The sequence below is a fragment of the Alligator mississippiensis genome, chromosome 15 (genome assembly GCF_030867095.1).
Source record: "Alligator mississippiensis isolate rAllMis1 chromosome 15, rAllMis1, whole genome shotgun sequence".
In the NCBI taxonomy this organism is placed as follows: domain Eukaryota; kingdom Metazoa; phylum Chordata; order Crocodylia; family Alligatoridae; genus Alligator; species Alligator mississippiensis.
Genome location: NC_081838.1, coordinates 2,132,988 through 2,147,521, shown reverse-complemented (window position 1 = coordinate 2,147,521; position 14,534 = coordinate 2,132,988).

Sequence of the window (14,534 nt, the reverse complement as noted above, 5' to 3'; positions counted from 1 at the left end):
ACAGTCACCAAAAGCCAGGGCAACAGAGGCGTCCTTTGTTCAGGGCCCAAATCCAGGTGCATGCCAGATGCCAGGAGGGTGTTATGTGCTATGAGTCCTTTCCATTCCCTCCTTTCCAAGAAAAGCAAAACCCTCAAAATGAATTGAGCACCAGAAACCTGGTGAAGACAGCAATCCAGTTATTCTTCTCTGGGACAGAGACAACGAGCTCCACCTTGAGATATGGATTCCTGCTCTTGGTGAAATACCCAGAAGTCCAAGGTAATGTGCACATAAAATAAAGCAACCGTGCCTATGGGCACTGTGATTTTGACAGAGACTTGTCGCCAGTTTGGTTATCAGTCGGTCACCAGGGAACAGGCAATTTGTACACACAAGTCCAACTGAACAGACCAGAGGTATAGGACAGAGCCCTGCTCCTGTCTCCCCTCTCCAGAGTCCCATTCAGGTTGCCAATCACCAAGGAGGCCGTGGAGGGAGGCTGGAGCTGGTGCTACATTGACAAAGCTGCACAGACAATAGTTACCCACAGAGAGTAACGGTGGTGCTTAGATGGGGGTGGGACTCGCAGCTCTGCCCAAAATACCCGGTGAAGCCCTGGACCAGGCCATGGAAAAAAAAATCACCCATGCTCAAGATGGCAGGAATATCAGTCTCTGCCGTGTGCCTGGAAATGACAAGGCGATTGAGGCACAAACTGTCTATTATTGTGGGTCTGTGCGGCATTTAACACAATGGGTCCACAGACCAGGGGCCAGTGCACTGTCCAGCCGGGAAGGCGTCTCCTTTCCCAGGAAGGCTTTGAAGAGACCGAGAAGGAGGAGCAAAAAGTGGGCACTTCTGGGGGAAGCACTAGCTGCCCAAGATAGGCTGAGGAAGGGTTTTCACTGAGGCTGGGCCTGTCCTTAGACAGCTGACATTGCTGGGGGATCAGAGCCCACAGCACAAACACCAAACCCACACTTTCTGATCCTGTCTCTGCAAACAAGGTGCGGGAGGAAGTCGACTGCATCATAGGGCTGAAACACAGCCCAGCCATGAACGACCGAGGCCAGATGCCGTACACCAATGCCAAGCTCCAGAGATTTGCTAACATCCTTCCCATTGGGGTTCTGCACAAAGTGACCTGCAACACCCACTTCCAGGGGTACCTTCGCCCCAAGGTGCTGCCTCTAGGGTCCACCAACAACCTTCCACCTGTCACAACCCAAGGGTGTGATTTTGTGTGTGCACGCTTCAGCACTGCTAAGTTATTTCCCGCCACGAGGAGCTTTCTTTGCAAGGTGCATTTCTCAGTTGCAAAGAGAAAACCCCGGTGCAAAGAAGTTCCCGCCACCCGCATGCAAATATGTGTCCCACTATTGGCCAGTTCTAAATTATTCCCACGTGGCGGCTAGCGATTGGCTTGCTAGCCGTATAAGAGGCTTGAGCGGTTTCCGCCCAAGTTGGAGGACTTCACAACCATCTCATGGAGGAGGAGGACTTCACGTCTCGTGAAGAACTCTAAGCGCTGAGGAGCCTAACAGACCCAGCGTGTGCCTTAAGAAGGCTATAGGGGTCTGATCAACCTCTGGCCTCTCCCCGTCACCGAGCACGATCGCTCGACGAACCCCTTCCCTGTGCGCAAGTTCCACGGAGCCTAGCAAACTTCGTGTGAGTGTATCCAGAGCTCTTCTCCGAGTTGTTTTCTTTGCTTGACACAACGGGCTCGCGGTTTTAGAGCCTTCAGCCAGATTGGGCTAGAGTTCGCGAGATTAGAACTCTTGTCCGCTCTTCTTTCCTATCTGTAACTGCAACTCAAGCAAGTTTTCCTGCCTGCACCGCGACCATCTGCAGTGTAAGTAAAATCATCTTTAATCAACCGCTACGCGTCCGTGCCTAATTCTAGTCTGCCGGCCTGCATTCCCCGACCCGCATGCCAGGGCTGCTGGCCACAGCCCGCCGCGCACCCCCAAGGGCCTCGGACTGCTCCCGGCCCGCACACCACCCACACATTATACTCTGCCCCTTACAGAGCACTACAGGCTGGGGTGGAGGCTGCTGTACATTCAAGAAGGGACAAGCGCAGCCCAGGAACTTCTGAGGCAGTCAGATCTACTGGAGTACACCGAATAGATGCAGGCCACTCCATTGCCATGACTTGGTCCCTGGCAATACTGAGGGACACTAGGGCCTCTTCTCTACTTTGCCCAAGAGATTTCACAGGTCTGTACCCAGTGGTAGTCTGAGACATGGGGAAACCCTTGACTCTGAGTGAACCTATTTCCCCAAAATTCTCAGCTGCAGAAGGATTTCTCTGCTGGCAGAAGCTGGAATTAGAAAGAGTTCAAAATTTTCATCTCTAGGGGGAGTCTGTTCCAGGCCTTGGGGGCTGGGACAGTAAAGAAGTTTTTAAAGATTTGCTTGAGAAGCATCTATGGATGCAAGCCAGAGTTTTGTTTGTTTTACCAGCTATGACATCACCCTGGTGGCTCATGTTCATCTTGTGGTCAGTTATGACCCCCAAATCTTTTGGGCATGGTGCTAGTGAGCGAAGCACTGCTGAGCCTATAAGTGTGCTGCAGGGTTCCCTGCATGCTGAGGTGGAGTATCTTGCATTTTTCTGTATTGAAAGTTGTAACAGGGAGACATTGTTCCTGTTACGGGACCGTCTGGGCAAAGTCCCCACTTGTTGAGAACTTGCGGTTCGACCCGTGGAACCGGGCTATCTATTGATTGTTAGCCCACTCAGGATGCTAAATGCCCGCTGTGGACTGTGGTGAAGTATTAATTACTTGCTGGCAGTGGCGCTGGGGGGTTCAGTGAGATTGGGATACCAAAAGGCTTAATTGCCAATTAAGTCTTCCTGGATGGCGGCTCATAACTGGGGATTGTTAACAGTGGGGTGGAAACATTGTATACAGGACTGGCAGTTCGACCAGATGATCCCCCAGAAATGGGAAGAGAAGCCAAGGATCTAGATGCCAGAGACTGCAAACAGCCCTGCATGGAGGCACAGAGGATGAGAGAGAGTCACCGGAGAATTTATTATTGAAGTGGCAAGCATTTGGCGTACCCAGCCCATTTGAAGGTGGATAGCTGATTCTACTGGACAATTGCAGCCCTGTCCGCATTTGTGTCAAGGACTTTGTTGCTGTGAGGTGATAAGCGGGGCAGGTTTGCAAACGCCCACCCTGGTGAGTATTCACTGCAGGACTGACCGGGAACTTGTGGGGAGAGCCGGCTGAGGGACTGACAACTGGTGGCCAGCTAAGGTACACTCCTTGTGAGCGGGCATTACTTACGCTCATAATTAAAACTAAGTGAGCATCCCTTTCGTGTGGCATTTCCCTTTAATTTCTCCTATCAAGTCGTGGCAGGCGAGACTGACACCAAGGCAAGGGAAGGCAACGCTATAACATCTTATTTTTGTGCCCTAGAAGAACAAGACGACACCACTCACAAAGGACATCAGGTTTTTATCTGCCCACTTTCTAAGCCTATCCTGGTCAGCCTGGATCACCGGCCTATCCTCGGGCATGGACGCTCTTCCCCAAAGTTTAGTGTCATCGGAGAACTTGGCCAGTCCACTTCTGACACCAGTGTCCACATCATTAATAAAGATATTGAAGAGAACTGGTCCAAGGACGGAGCTCTGGGAGATCCCACTGGACACGGAGTGCCATGATGATTCACTTCCGTCGACCGCCACTGTCTGTGTCCGGCCTTGCAGTCCATTCCCCAGCCACCAGACTGTGATGTAGCTGAGGCTGCAATTAGCCAGTTTTTCCACGAGGAGATCATGAGACACTAGATCAAAGGCTTTTTTCAAGTCCAGTATATGATGTCAATCTCTTCTCCCTTCTCCAGGTGATAGGTCACCTGGTCATAGAAGGAGATGAGATTGGTCAGGCAAGACTCACCCACAACAAACCTGTGCTGGCTGTCCCTCAGGATGCTGCCATCAGCCAGCTTGCCAAGAACGGTCTCTTTGATAGTTTTCTACAATCTTTCCAGGGATTGAGGTCAAGCTGATTGGCCTGTAGTTCCCCAGATCTACTTTCCTCCCTTTCCTGAAGATGGGTACCACATCTGCCTTCTTCCAATCTTTGGGTACTTCACCTGAGCGCCACAAGTTTTCAAATATCTTTGCCAGTGGTTGGGCTATGACGCCTGCCAGCTCCTTAAGTACTCTGGGGTGCAATCTGTCAGGACCCGCTGACTTGAAGGTGTCCGGCCTCTCAAGGTGATCCTTTACAAGGTCAACACCGATGCTGGGTATACATTCACCCTCATCCTGGCTGTCCCGCATCATGCTAAGCAGGGTGGTCCCTTTGGGCTGATGAAAAACGGACGCGAAGTATGCATTAAGCAGGTTGGCTTTTTCCTGGGTGTCAGTTGTCAGATGTCCCATTTGGTTTAGCAAGGGTCCAATGTTACCCTTGCTTTTCTTCTGACTCCCCAAATATGTGAAAAAGGACTTTTTATTGTCCTTGATATGTGTAGCCAGGTGGAGTTTGGTTGCAGCCTTGGCTTACCCCTGCCCCAGACAGGAACAGATGCCAGGGTCATATCACCCCAGTCAAATATCTGTCCAGCCTCCTCTTGAAGACCCCCAAAGTAGGAGAGAGTACCACCTCTCTTGGGAGCCCATTCCAGAGCCTGGCAGCCCTAACTGTAAAGAAATGTCTCCTGATGTCCAGCCTGATCCTTCTCTCTAACAATTTGTGGCCATTATTCCTAATAAACCTGTCTGGGTCGCTGCAAAATTACCGCAAAATTGGCTTCTCTGGCCACGACCAAGCCACAAGAATTCCTTCCTCTTGCCAAGAGTTCAGTAGGCTCGTAGTGATAGGTATCAAAGTACCTCAAGTCTCAAAAGGAGCTCAGTGCCTGGGTCACCGACTTCTTGCACAAGTGGCCAAAACCACAAGGCTTTTCACCAGCACCAGCACTAGCTCTGCTCTGTAGTCGGGGTGGTCTGCAGATAACTGCATTATCAGAGGGGAGCAGGGGCCTCCCCTCAGGGTGCTCTAGACCCAGGGAAGGGTCTGCTGAGCCCTGTGGAGGGCTGGCGATGTGCAGACTCCCTTCTCCTCACACTGCTTCCTGCCACGCTCCAGAAAGCTCCTCGATTCGTACCCAGAACCATGAGTAGCTCTTGGGTGGTACCCAGCTCCCACCAGCATACTCGGGGCTCACCTTGGCAGTTGGCATCACATTCAGGGGCAAAGAACAAAACGCCTGAGAGGTCCAAGGCATGAAGAGAGCCTCTTGTGAGACCTGTTTGAATTAGGCAGAAAAGGAAGCAACCAGATGGCCAAAGGCTGCACCCAATAGCACAGTCCATGCTCTTTCTTGGCAGATGCCTGGATGGATATGTGACCAATTACAGCAAGGCTCTTGCATGATGCAATATCCTCCAGCCTACATAGATCCTTATTAAATGCCATGTAACTATATGCTGAGGTGCATGGGAATAATGTGTATTGGGAAGCCTTCTTAAGCAGCCAGTCCATTCCTTTCTTAAGTCACCACCTAAATGACATGGCCCTGAGGAATTTGGGGATGGGGAAAAAAAAGCATTGAGGAGCGGATCCAGGAAGAATCTCAGTACCTGGTAGAGGAGATGGGGAAAACCAAAGGTTGGTGCTTTCTAAACCATTCTGCAGGTGGTGTGAACTCAAATAGATCTCGTCTGCTTCTGGTTAATGGACATGGATAATAAAATACCTCAAAAACTGCTTTCAGAGACTCCACGGCTCAGGGAAGAATCTAGCTTTATCCAAGTCCTCAGAGCCCAGCCAGCTCCCGTCACTGCCAGGGGAGTTCTCCAAGAGGACACCCTGGACATGCCAGGTTCTTCTCAAAATCCAGACCAGGCACCCAGCACTGCTGGGCCCTGGTCCTTGAGGCCCTTCATACTCTGGGGAACTTCTTCCAGCAGCTCACATCTCCCTTTCTAAAGGCACACGTCTGCTGCACTCCCAGCATCAATCACAGCATGGGAAGACCCATCCCAGTCTCAGCTCCTTATCTCAGGTGTGCCAATAACACAGCAGTGCATAGGACAGGGCTCCCTGCAACCTCAGCACTCACATATTACACTCTGGAATGTCTGCAGCTGGTGCCAAGGTCTCTATTGCACCACCCATGTCTGCAAGCTGTATCTGGGCCAGCTAATTAAACCCAACCTGCATACAACTGCAGAAGTTTCCAGGTCACGCCCTCACCCCAGGCTTTGGGGGACTCTCATCATTAAAACTTTACCCCTTTGGTGTCAGGAGTCTCCCCTGCTTCATACTCCTAAAATTGAATGGAAAGTAGCCATTGACCTTGTTGTCTCCCCACCACCAGGTTCTCCCTTTGACCCCACCTTCGCTGTCACGCACTCGATTGCCAACGTCATCTGCTCCATTGTCTTTGGGAACCGCTTCGACTACAAGGACCAGAAATTCCTGAACTTGATGGGCAGCATCAACAACTTATTCTTGGATATGAGCAATATCTCAACTGTGGTACGTGAGGTTTCTGGGGCAGGAAGAGGATTATAGTTTCATGGTTATTAGATGCTGGAAGGAACCTTACAGATCATCGGGTGCAGCCCCCCTGCACTTGAGCAGGAAAGACTGCTGCATTCAGATGACCCCAGCAAGATGAGCGTCAAGACGCTTTCTGAAGATCGCCATGGTGGAGGACTTTACCACCTCTCAGCAGAGCCTGTTCCAGACCCTGGGCACTTGACTTGTAAAGAATTATTTCTTTAGATCTAGCCAGAAGAGCTCCTCAATCAGCTTGTACCCATTATTCTTTGTCCTTTCCTGGGGGGCCTTGGTGAACAGATGCTCCCCCAGGCCCTGATGTACTCCCCTGATATACATATAGGCTGCCACCAAGTCTCCTCTGAGTCCTCTCTTCTCCAGGCTGAACAGTCCCAAGTCTTTCAGCCTCCCCTGGTATGACTTGGTCTCTAGGCCTCTAATCATGCATGTGGCTCTCTTTTGGGCTCTCTCAAGCTTCTCCACATCCTTCCTGCAGTGTGGCACCCAGAGCTGGATGCACAAATCCAGCTGCAGTCACACCAAAGCCAAGTAGAAAGGGAGGATGACCAATGTTCCCTCTAAGGAGTAGTGGCCTGTGAGCGCGCCACTTCAGTCCTGCCTCCCCCTTTTGGTGCAGCTTTGGACACTTACCAAAGGTAAGCTCCTCACTCCTCACCCAGGGCAGGCAGTGGGGGCTAGGGCCTGGTGCCTGGCGCAGGCTCCGGGAAATTACTCTACTCCTCCGCATCACTTCGGGGAGCGAGGAGGCACGTGGCATCAGGGCCGGGGAGTGGAGCACTTTCCCGGAGCCGACAGAGCCCATACAGCATTTCACCAGAGCCAGCGGAGGCCGCGCCACACCCCCGCCCCAGCCTCCATCCCTGCCTTGCCTCACCTCGGGAAGGAGCCGCTGACTGCCCCGAGTGAGGCTTTGCCGGCTCCACTCCCGGGCCCTGACACCACGTGCCTCCTCACTCCCCGAGGCGATGTGGGAGAGTGGAGCAGGTCCCCAGAGCCGGCGAAGCCCACACCAGGACCCAACCCCCACCTCACCGCAGGGAGGAGCTTACCTTTAGTAAGTGTCCCACGCTACAGCCCAGCTCCATTCCTGGTGGGTGCACAGCCTGAAGAAGTTGGTGTGTGGCCAGACTTTTATTCGTGTGCGGCCGCACACACGTGCACCTTAGAGGGAGCCTTGAGGATGACATCCTTAGGCTTGCTTGAGATGCCTCAGCAGATGCATGCCAGTGTTCGATTAGCTCTGTCAGCTACGGCATTGCACTGGTGGCTCATGTTCATTTTGTCATCTATCACGACACCCAGGTCTCAGTCTGTTGTGGTGCTAGCAAGCATAGTGCTGCCGAGCCTGTAAGTGTGTTGTGGATTATTTCTCCCCAGATGGAGCACTTTACATTTCACTGTATTAAATGACATCAGGTTGAGGTCCGCCCATTTCATTTATTACGCTTCTCTTATTTACCCTCTGACTCCCTACATATCTAAAGAAGGACTTTTTGTGGTCCTTCATTCCAGTTGCCAATCTGTATTTGGTTTGTGCCTTTGCTGTCCTGATCTACTCTCTACAGGTGCAGGCTGTTGCCAAGTACTCCATTTTTGGTAGTTATTCCTGACTTCCATCTTTTGTAGGCTTCTCGTTTTAACTTCAGGAGGTCCATGAGTTCTCTGTTGAGCCAAGGGGGCCTCCCAGCCCTTTTGCTGCCTCTTTATGAAAGGGAATGGACTTCCTTTGAGCTTTTAGGATCATTTCCTTGAGGAACAACCACTCTTCTTGTACACCTTCCTCATTGGACCATGGTCCTGCAGAGCCTTGCCAACCAATCCCCTAAGCTTGTGGAATTCAGCTTTCCTAAAAATCAAGAATTTCTACTTTACTTGCCAATTTCCCTGACTTCTGCTGGATGGAGAAAGTGATCATCTCATGGTCACTGTTGCTCAGCTTTCTGTCTCCAGAGTCCCATTAAGGATGTCAATTGCTAACGAGGCAGTGATTAGCTTTATATTTCAGTGAGGCTGGAGCTGGTGCTGCATTGCTAACCCAGCACAGAGAACAGTTATCCATGGAAAGCATTGGTGATGGTTAGATGGGGTGGGATGTCAAGGGTCTGCATCTCACTCCCAGCTCTGCCCAAGATGCCTTGTGCAGCCCTGGACCAGGCACTGGACATTTCCCTGGCTGAAGATGGAAGGAATATCATTCTCTGCTTTGTGCCTGTAGATAAGAATGGGCTGGGGGCGTTGAATGTCTCTTGCTGTGGGTCCGTGCTGCATTTGACACAATGGATCCTCGGACCAGGGGCTAGTGACACCGTCCAGCTGGGAAGGTGCCTTCTCTCCTAGGAAGACCTGGAAGGCTTAGAAGAGACCGAGAAGGGGGAGCAATAGGTGGGCACTTCTGGAGGCAGTAGTGGCCACCCAAGATAGGCTGAGGAATCGGTCTTTTCCTTAAACTTCACAGCAGCAGCTGACAATAGTTAAGTCAAGTCAGTCCCCAGGCCAGTGACCACTGGAGCACCTTAGATGCTGTAGCCACCCTCCCGGGTGGCTTCACGCCCCACAGATCAGTGATTCCAACCTTTTTTTGTACCAGGACCCACTCGTAAACAGATGGCCAGTCCTGACCCTGTAAATAGTTTAAGTAGAAAACAGCCCTCTGGCCCTGCCAGTGGCTCTCACTCCCAACCCACAGCCCCCCACCCCCAGCCTTGCTGGTTCCCCTGACTCTTGACCTGCTGCCCCCACCCCCAGGTCTCAGCCTCCCAGCGTGCAGAGCTGGGGGTGGATGCGTAGGGAAGTGGGGTGTGGGGCACGTGGGCCTTGTGCCCCCCCAGATTTGTGCATGGGGCTGCTGCGTGCCTGGGTCAGCATAGGCAGGAGCCACCTATGTGTCCAGAGAGCAGGACTCGGAGTGAGAAGGCAGATCAGGGGTGTGAGAGTCATTGCTGCCACTGCAGCCAGAACCCCATGACAGCCGCAATGCCACCAGCGCGAGGAGTCATGGACAGGGAGGGGGCCATGCTGCCCTCACTTTCTCCCACTGCCAGCCACCAGCGTGCTGGGCCAAACCTCTACCCCACAACCATAACCTGCCTGCCACTCCCCTCAGGCCATAGCTCTTCCCCAGAGAGGTGGTGCGGGGTGGGCAGTGCCACCTGTGCCCCCCCATCCCCCTGACGCATCATCCATTCTCCCCACTCACTCCCCCCCGACCACACAAACACCTGTGCAGAGCTGTGGGGGCTTCTCCCCACGCTGCCTGGAGGCCACGTGCACGTGTGCCTGCACTCATGCATGTGGCACCCCCGCCTAATCGTCCTCCTCGCACTGCCCCCAGTACCAAGCAGTGCCTTGCAGGCTGCAACTCTGCCAGCTTGCAAGGGGAAACCCACTGTTTCTCATGTTTTCCTCCTTTAAAAGGGAATCCATTTTGAAAGTTTGTTTATGACCCTTTCATATATTCTTGTGCCCCACTTTTGGGTCACAACCCAGCTGCCATACATATACGCACTCAAGCCACCTCTTGACTTCCCAGCTAACAAACCCAGGAAAGGTTCAGGATTTGGCTTCAGGTTCAAAGTAATGGCAACATAGGTCTACAGAGATAGCAGAGGTCTTGCTACAGGCCAGGGATTTTTTGGCCCTAAGCCAGAGCGCAGAGCCTGACAAGGTAGGTGTTTGGATAAACAGAAAGCAGAAGCACGCAAAACCAGCTTCGGTTCCTTTGATCTCAGATATGATGCATTCACTCACAGCGGAGAACCCAGGAACCAGATCTGCCCACGCCTCAGTGCCATACCAGCCGACTCCCCTGCTGCCTGCCTGGTGCAGCACAGATAGGCACATACAAGCACCAAGTGGATCAGATCAGACGCCTCTTGGCACTGCTCTCAGTCTCCCAGTGGTTAGGCACAGTGGAGCTTGGAGATGCAGGGACTCTCCTGCTGGCAGCCTGACCTGCCTGCCTCATGATCTGAGAGGGGAAGTGCTGGCAGTGACCAGGCAAGTTCCCCTCCTAGGCTATGGGCTGCGGTTGAAGCAGCATGGGCTGAACAAGTTGTGAGTCAGGTTGCCTTGCCTGGGTCCTGGTTTCACCAGAAGTCCTTCCAGTTCCTGCCCTGGGCTCTTGCCCATTCCTGAATTAGCCCACACAGCTCACTAGGCAGCTGGGTCAAGTATTTGGTCTCAACTTCAAGGAGGAAAAAGTGGGAGTCAAGAGTGAGGGGGCACTCTCATGCTCGGGTCACCACACAGTCTGAGCCCCAAGGCCTTACCACTGGGCCATTGCCTCTTTCCCAGCTGGATCTGGAACCCAGGAGTCCTGACTCATTTGCCTTTGCTTTAACTACTAGACTCTTCTCCCCCTGCAGCCAGCAACAGAGCCCGGGAGTCCGAACTCCCAGCCTGGGACACCCACCCTTCACCAGGGCAAAAGGGATTTCCTGCCCCACCTAGAAGGGACCTAGAACTAGGCCTAGTTCCAAGCCCTTACTAGACCTGTATGGCACTCCACAACTTTCAAGAGCTCTTCAAGTTGCTTAACCCTGAAACTTCCCCCAATGTTAGCTCTTTGGACTGAAAGCCAATGACACCAAGATGGTGCTGTGGAAGCTTTGAGGGTGGCCCTGCCTAAATCAGGGCCAGTAATAAGAGCCACAGCTGTGACCTGGGCTACAGAGATGTGCAAGGAACCAGCTCTGTGACATGGCCGGGTCAGAGACCTCATCTCCTTGAGAGCTGTAGGTCCAGAGGGAGGGTGCTGGAGCCCCATGGAGAGGTGGCAACCTAGACTCTCCCTGCTCCTTGCACTGCCTACTGGCTAGCTCTAGGCAGCCCCCAGCTCAGTGCCCAATCCCATGGGTTGCTCTTTGGTGGCACCCAGCTCCCCTCCTTCTCTCTCAGGGCTAAACCTGGCAGTCCAGATCACGCTGTGGGGCAAAGAGCCAGATGTTTGAGCCTCCCAGTTCCTGACCCTGGAGCCTCCTGTGAAAGCCGTTCGGATCAGACAGGGAAGGAAGTGACCCGATGATGGTGGGCTGCACCACAATGGCAAAGTCCACAATCCTTTGTTTTAGCACAGGCTTAGGTGGGTACGTGGCCAGTTGCAGCCAGGCTCATTCGTGACGTGCCCTGCAGCTAAACTAGGTCTTTATCACATGCCACAGAGATAGCTTTCGAGCCATCTGATAATGGGGAGGTTCCATCATTAGGAAGGATTATGCTTTATATTTCAGGGAGGGTGGAGCTGGTGCTGCATTGCAAAACCTGCACAGAGAACAGTTATCCATGGAGAGCAATGGTGGTGGTTAGATGGGGGTGGGACTCAGAGGCGCTGGATTTCACCCCCAGCTCTGCCTGAGATGCCCTGGGCAGGCCTGGACTGGGCACTGGAAAAAAAACAAAAAAAAAAATCACCCACGATTGAGACGGCTTTGCCTTAAGCCTGCAGATGAGAAGGGGCTTGGGACAGAGAGAGTCTTTTACTGTGGGTCTGTGCTGCATTTAACACAATGGGTCCTCAGACCAGGGCCAGCGAGACCATCCCGCTGGGAAGGGGTCTCCTTTCCTAGCAAGAGCTGGAAGGCTTAGAAGAAACAGGGAAAGGGGCACTTCTGGAGGTAGCAGTAGCCACCCAAGGTGGGCTAAGGCTAGGCCTGACCTTAGACAACTGACATTGCTGGTGGATCAGAGCCCATGGCACAAACACCAATCCCACCCCTTCTCACCCCGTCTCTGCAGAGAAAGTGCACGAGAAAATTGTCATAAGGCGGACCCACAGCCCAGCCACGAACGACTGAGCCTGGATGCCGTACACCAATGCCGTGATCCACAAGATCCAGAGATTCGCTAACATCGCCCCATGGGGGTTCCGCACAGTGACCTGCGACACCCACTTCCAGGGTTACCTTCTCCCCAAGGTGCTACCTCCGGGGTCCACCAACCACCTTCCATACATACATTACACCCTCCCCCCCCCCCCAACGAAGCACTGGGGTCTGGAGAGGACACTGCTCTACATTCAAAAGGAGATGAGTCCAGACTGGTGGGAACTTAGACAGCCAAGCATATGAAGTAGACTGAACACCTGCAGGCCACTCTTTTGTCATGACTGGGTCCCCTGCAATCCTAAGTGACACTGAGGGGCCTCTCTCTACCTTGCCCAAGAGATTTCTCAGCTCTGTAACCAGTGTTAGATTTTATGTGCTCGGCCCGAGACGTCGGGAAACCCTTGACTCTAGGTAGAGCTACTTCCCCACAGTTCCCAGCTGCAGGAGGGTTTCTTTGCTGGTAGAAGCTCCAATTGGAGAGTGTTTAATATTTCCATCTGTCTGCTCCAGGACACAGACATTTGCACTGTTTGAGCGTGGTTCTCCAAGATCCCAGATACTTCAAGGATCCAGAACACTTCCACCCAGTGCATTTCCTGGATGAGGAAGGCTTCTTCAAGAAGAATAATGACTTCCTGCCATTTTCCACAGATATGGGTGAGTGTCCTGGCTCCACAGAGCGACAGCCCAGCTTTTCCCATCAACAACCACAAAAACCTCTTCGGGCCTAAACACAGCGAGCACCGATGGGCCTGCAATACTCTGTCATCACACTGAAAACCATCCAGGTCACAGCACGTTCAGACCCAGAGGTCCTCCTCTGCTTCTCAGCACCTGGCTCTTCCTATAGGAGGACCAGACCAGGGGTCCATCTCAGGCACCTTCTTCAGAGTTCAGAGGTTCATAGGAAAGTAGGGTTGGAAGAGCCCTCCTGAATTCATCCCAAATTGGCAGGGTTGGTCCAGGGAGTCCATAGGTACGAGGTTGTAGGTCAAGAGGCCAAATCAGAGGCAGATGAGAACTGTATCCGCCCCCCCGTCTATTGGTAGCCAGACAAATTCCCAGGAGTATAGCTCAGCCAGGCCTTATTCTTAAATCTTTGCTGACCAGAGCGCCTTCATTCACCCTTGGCTCTGCTCATCTCCGCAGCCAAGAGGGAATGTCTGGGCAAGAGCCTGGCCCTCACAGAGATCTTCCTCGTTCTAACCTCCATCCTGCAGCAGTTCACACTGAAATCACCAAGACCCTCGTAGGAAATTGATCTCGCTCCTAGAAAGAGCGGACTTGGAATCGTTTCTCCCAGCTATGAGCTCTGCACCTTCCTGCAGGAGGAAGGGCTGCAGCACACAGCCTCGGAGAGCGTGTACACAGGCAGGATGTCTCTTGTACTAAGGCAGCACATGGACGCACGTCAAGAAGGAAGCCTTCACACACGACTTTACCTTTAGGAGTTGCTTCTGCCCCTTTCTGGCTGAAGTACTCATGGCATTTTCCTTGTTCTTATGTCTATAGGAACAACTGCTTGGGCTTTCACCTCCTTCGGGATTTGTCTCTTCCTTAAGAGTCCTGGCAGGTGCTGCAAATACAACTTCCACAAAGCAGGCATGGATTCTCATGTCTGGAGGAGGACTAGGGACAGCAGGAGCTAATTCACCAAAGTGTTGGGCTGAGTCCCAGCTCAGGGGTTTCACTTGCCAAGCCAGAGCATGGCAGCAGTGGGCCCTTTTGACCGTCAGTGGGCAGGTCACTTGAAATAGAGCCTCAATGCATCCATTTCCATGATGGAAGGAGTATCCCATCATTTCCCGCTGTACATCTGCAGATTGGAAGGGCTTTGAAGCAATGACCGACTATTACTGTGTCTGCCTTGCAAATGAACAAAACAGTCACCGAGGTACCAGGGCCAGGCAGCCTCCTTCAGGTAGCAAATCCAGCTGGGAAGGTGTCCGCTTCGCTAGGAAGTGCTCGAAGGTCTAGAGGAAACAGGCAACAGAAAAGACTCGGTCATTAGCAGCTGAAGAACCAGCCATATGCACTGTAGCCATGGCTATGCAGCCTTGAAGGAAGGCCTGGAGGGCCACGCGGAGAAGTTCAGAGTAGACTCAGGAGACAGGATCTTCCGTGGAAGTGGTGATTGAGGATTGGGCTCCGACTGCAGTCTCGACTTGTT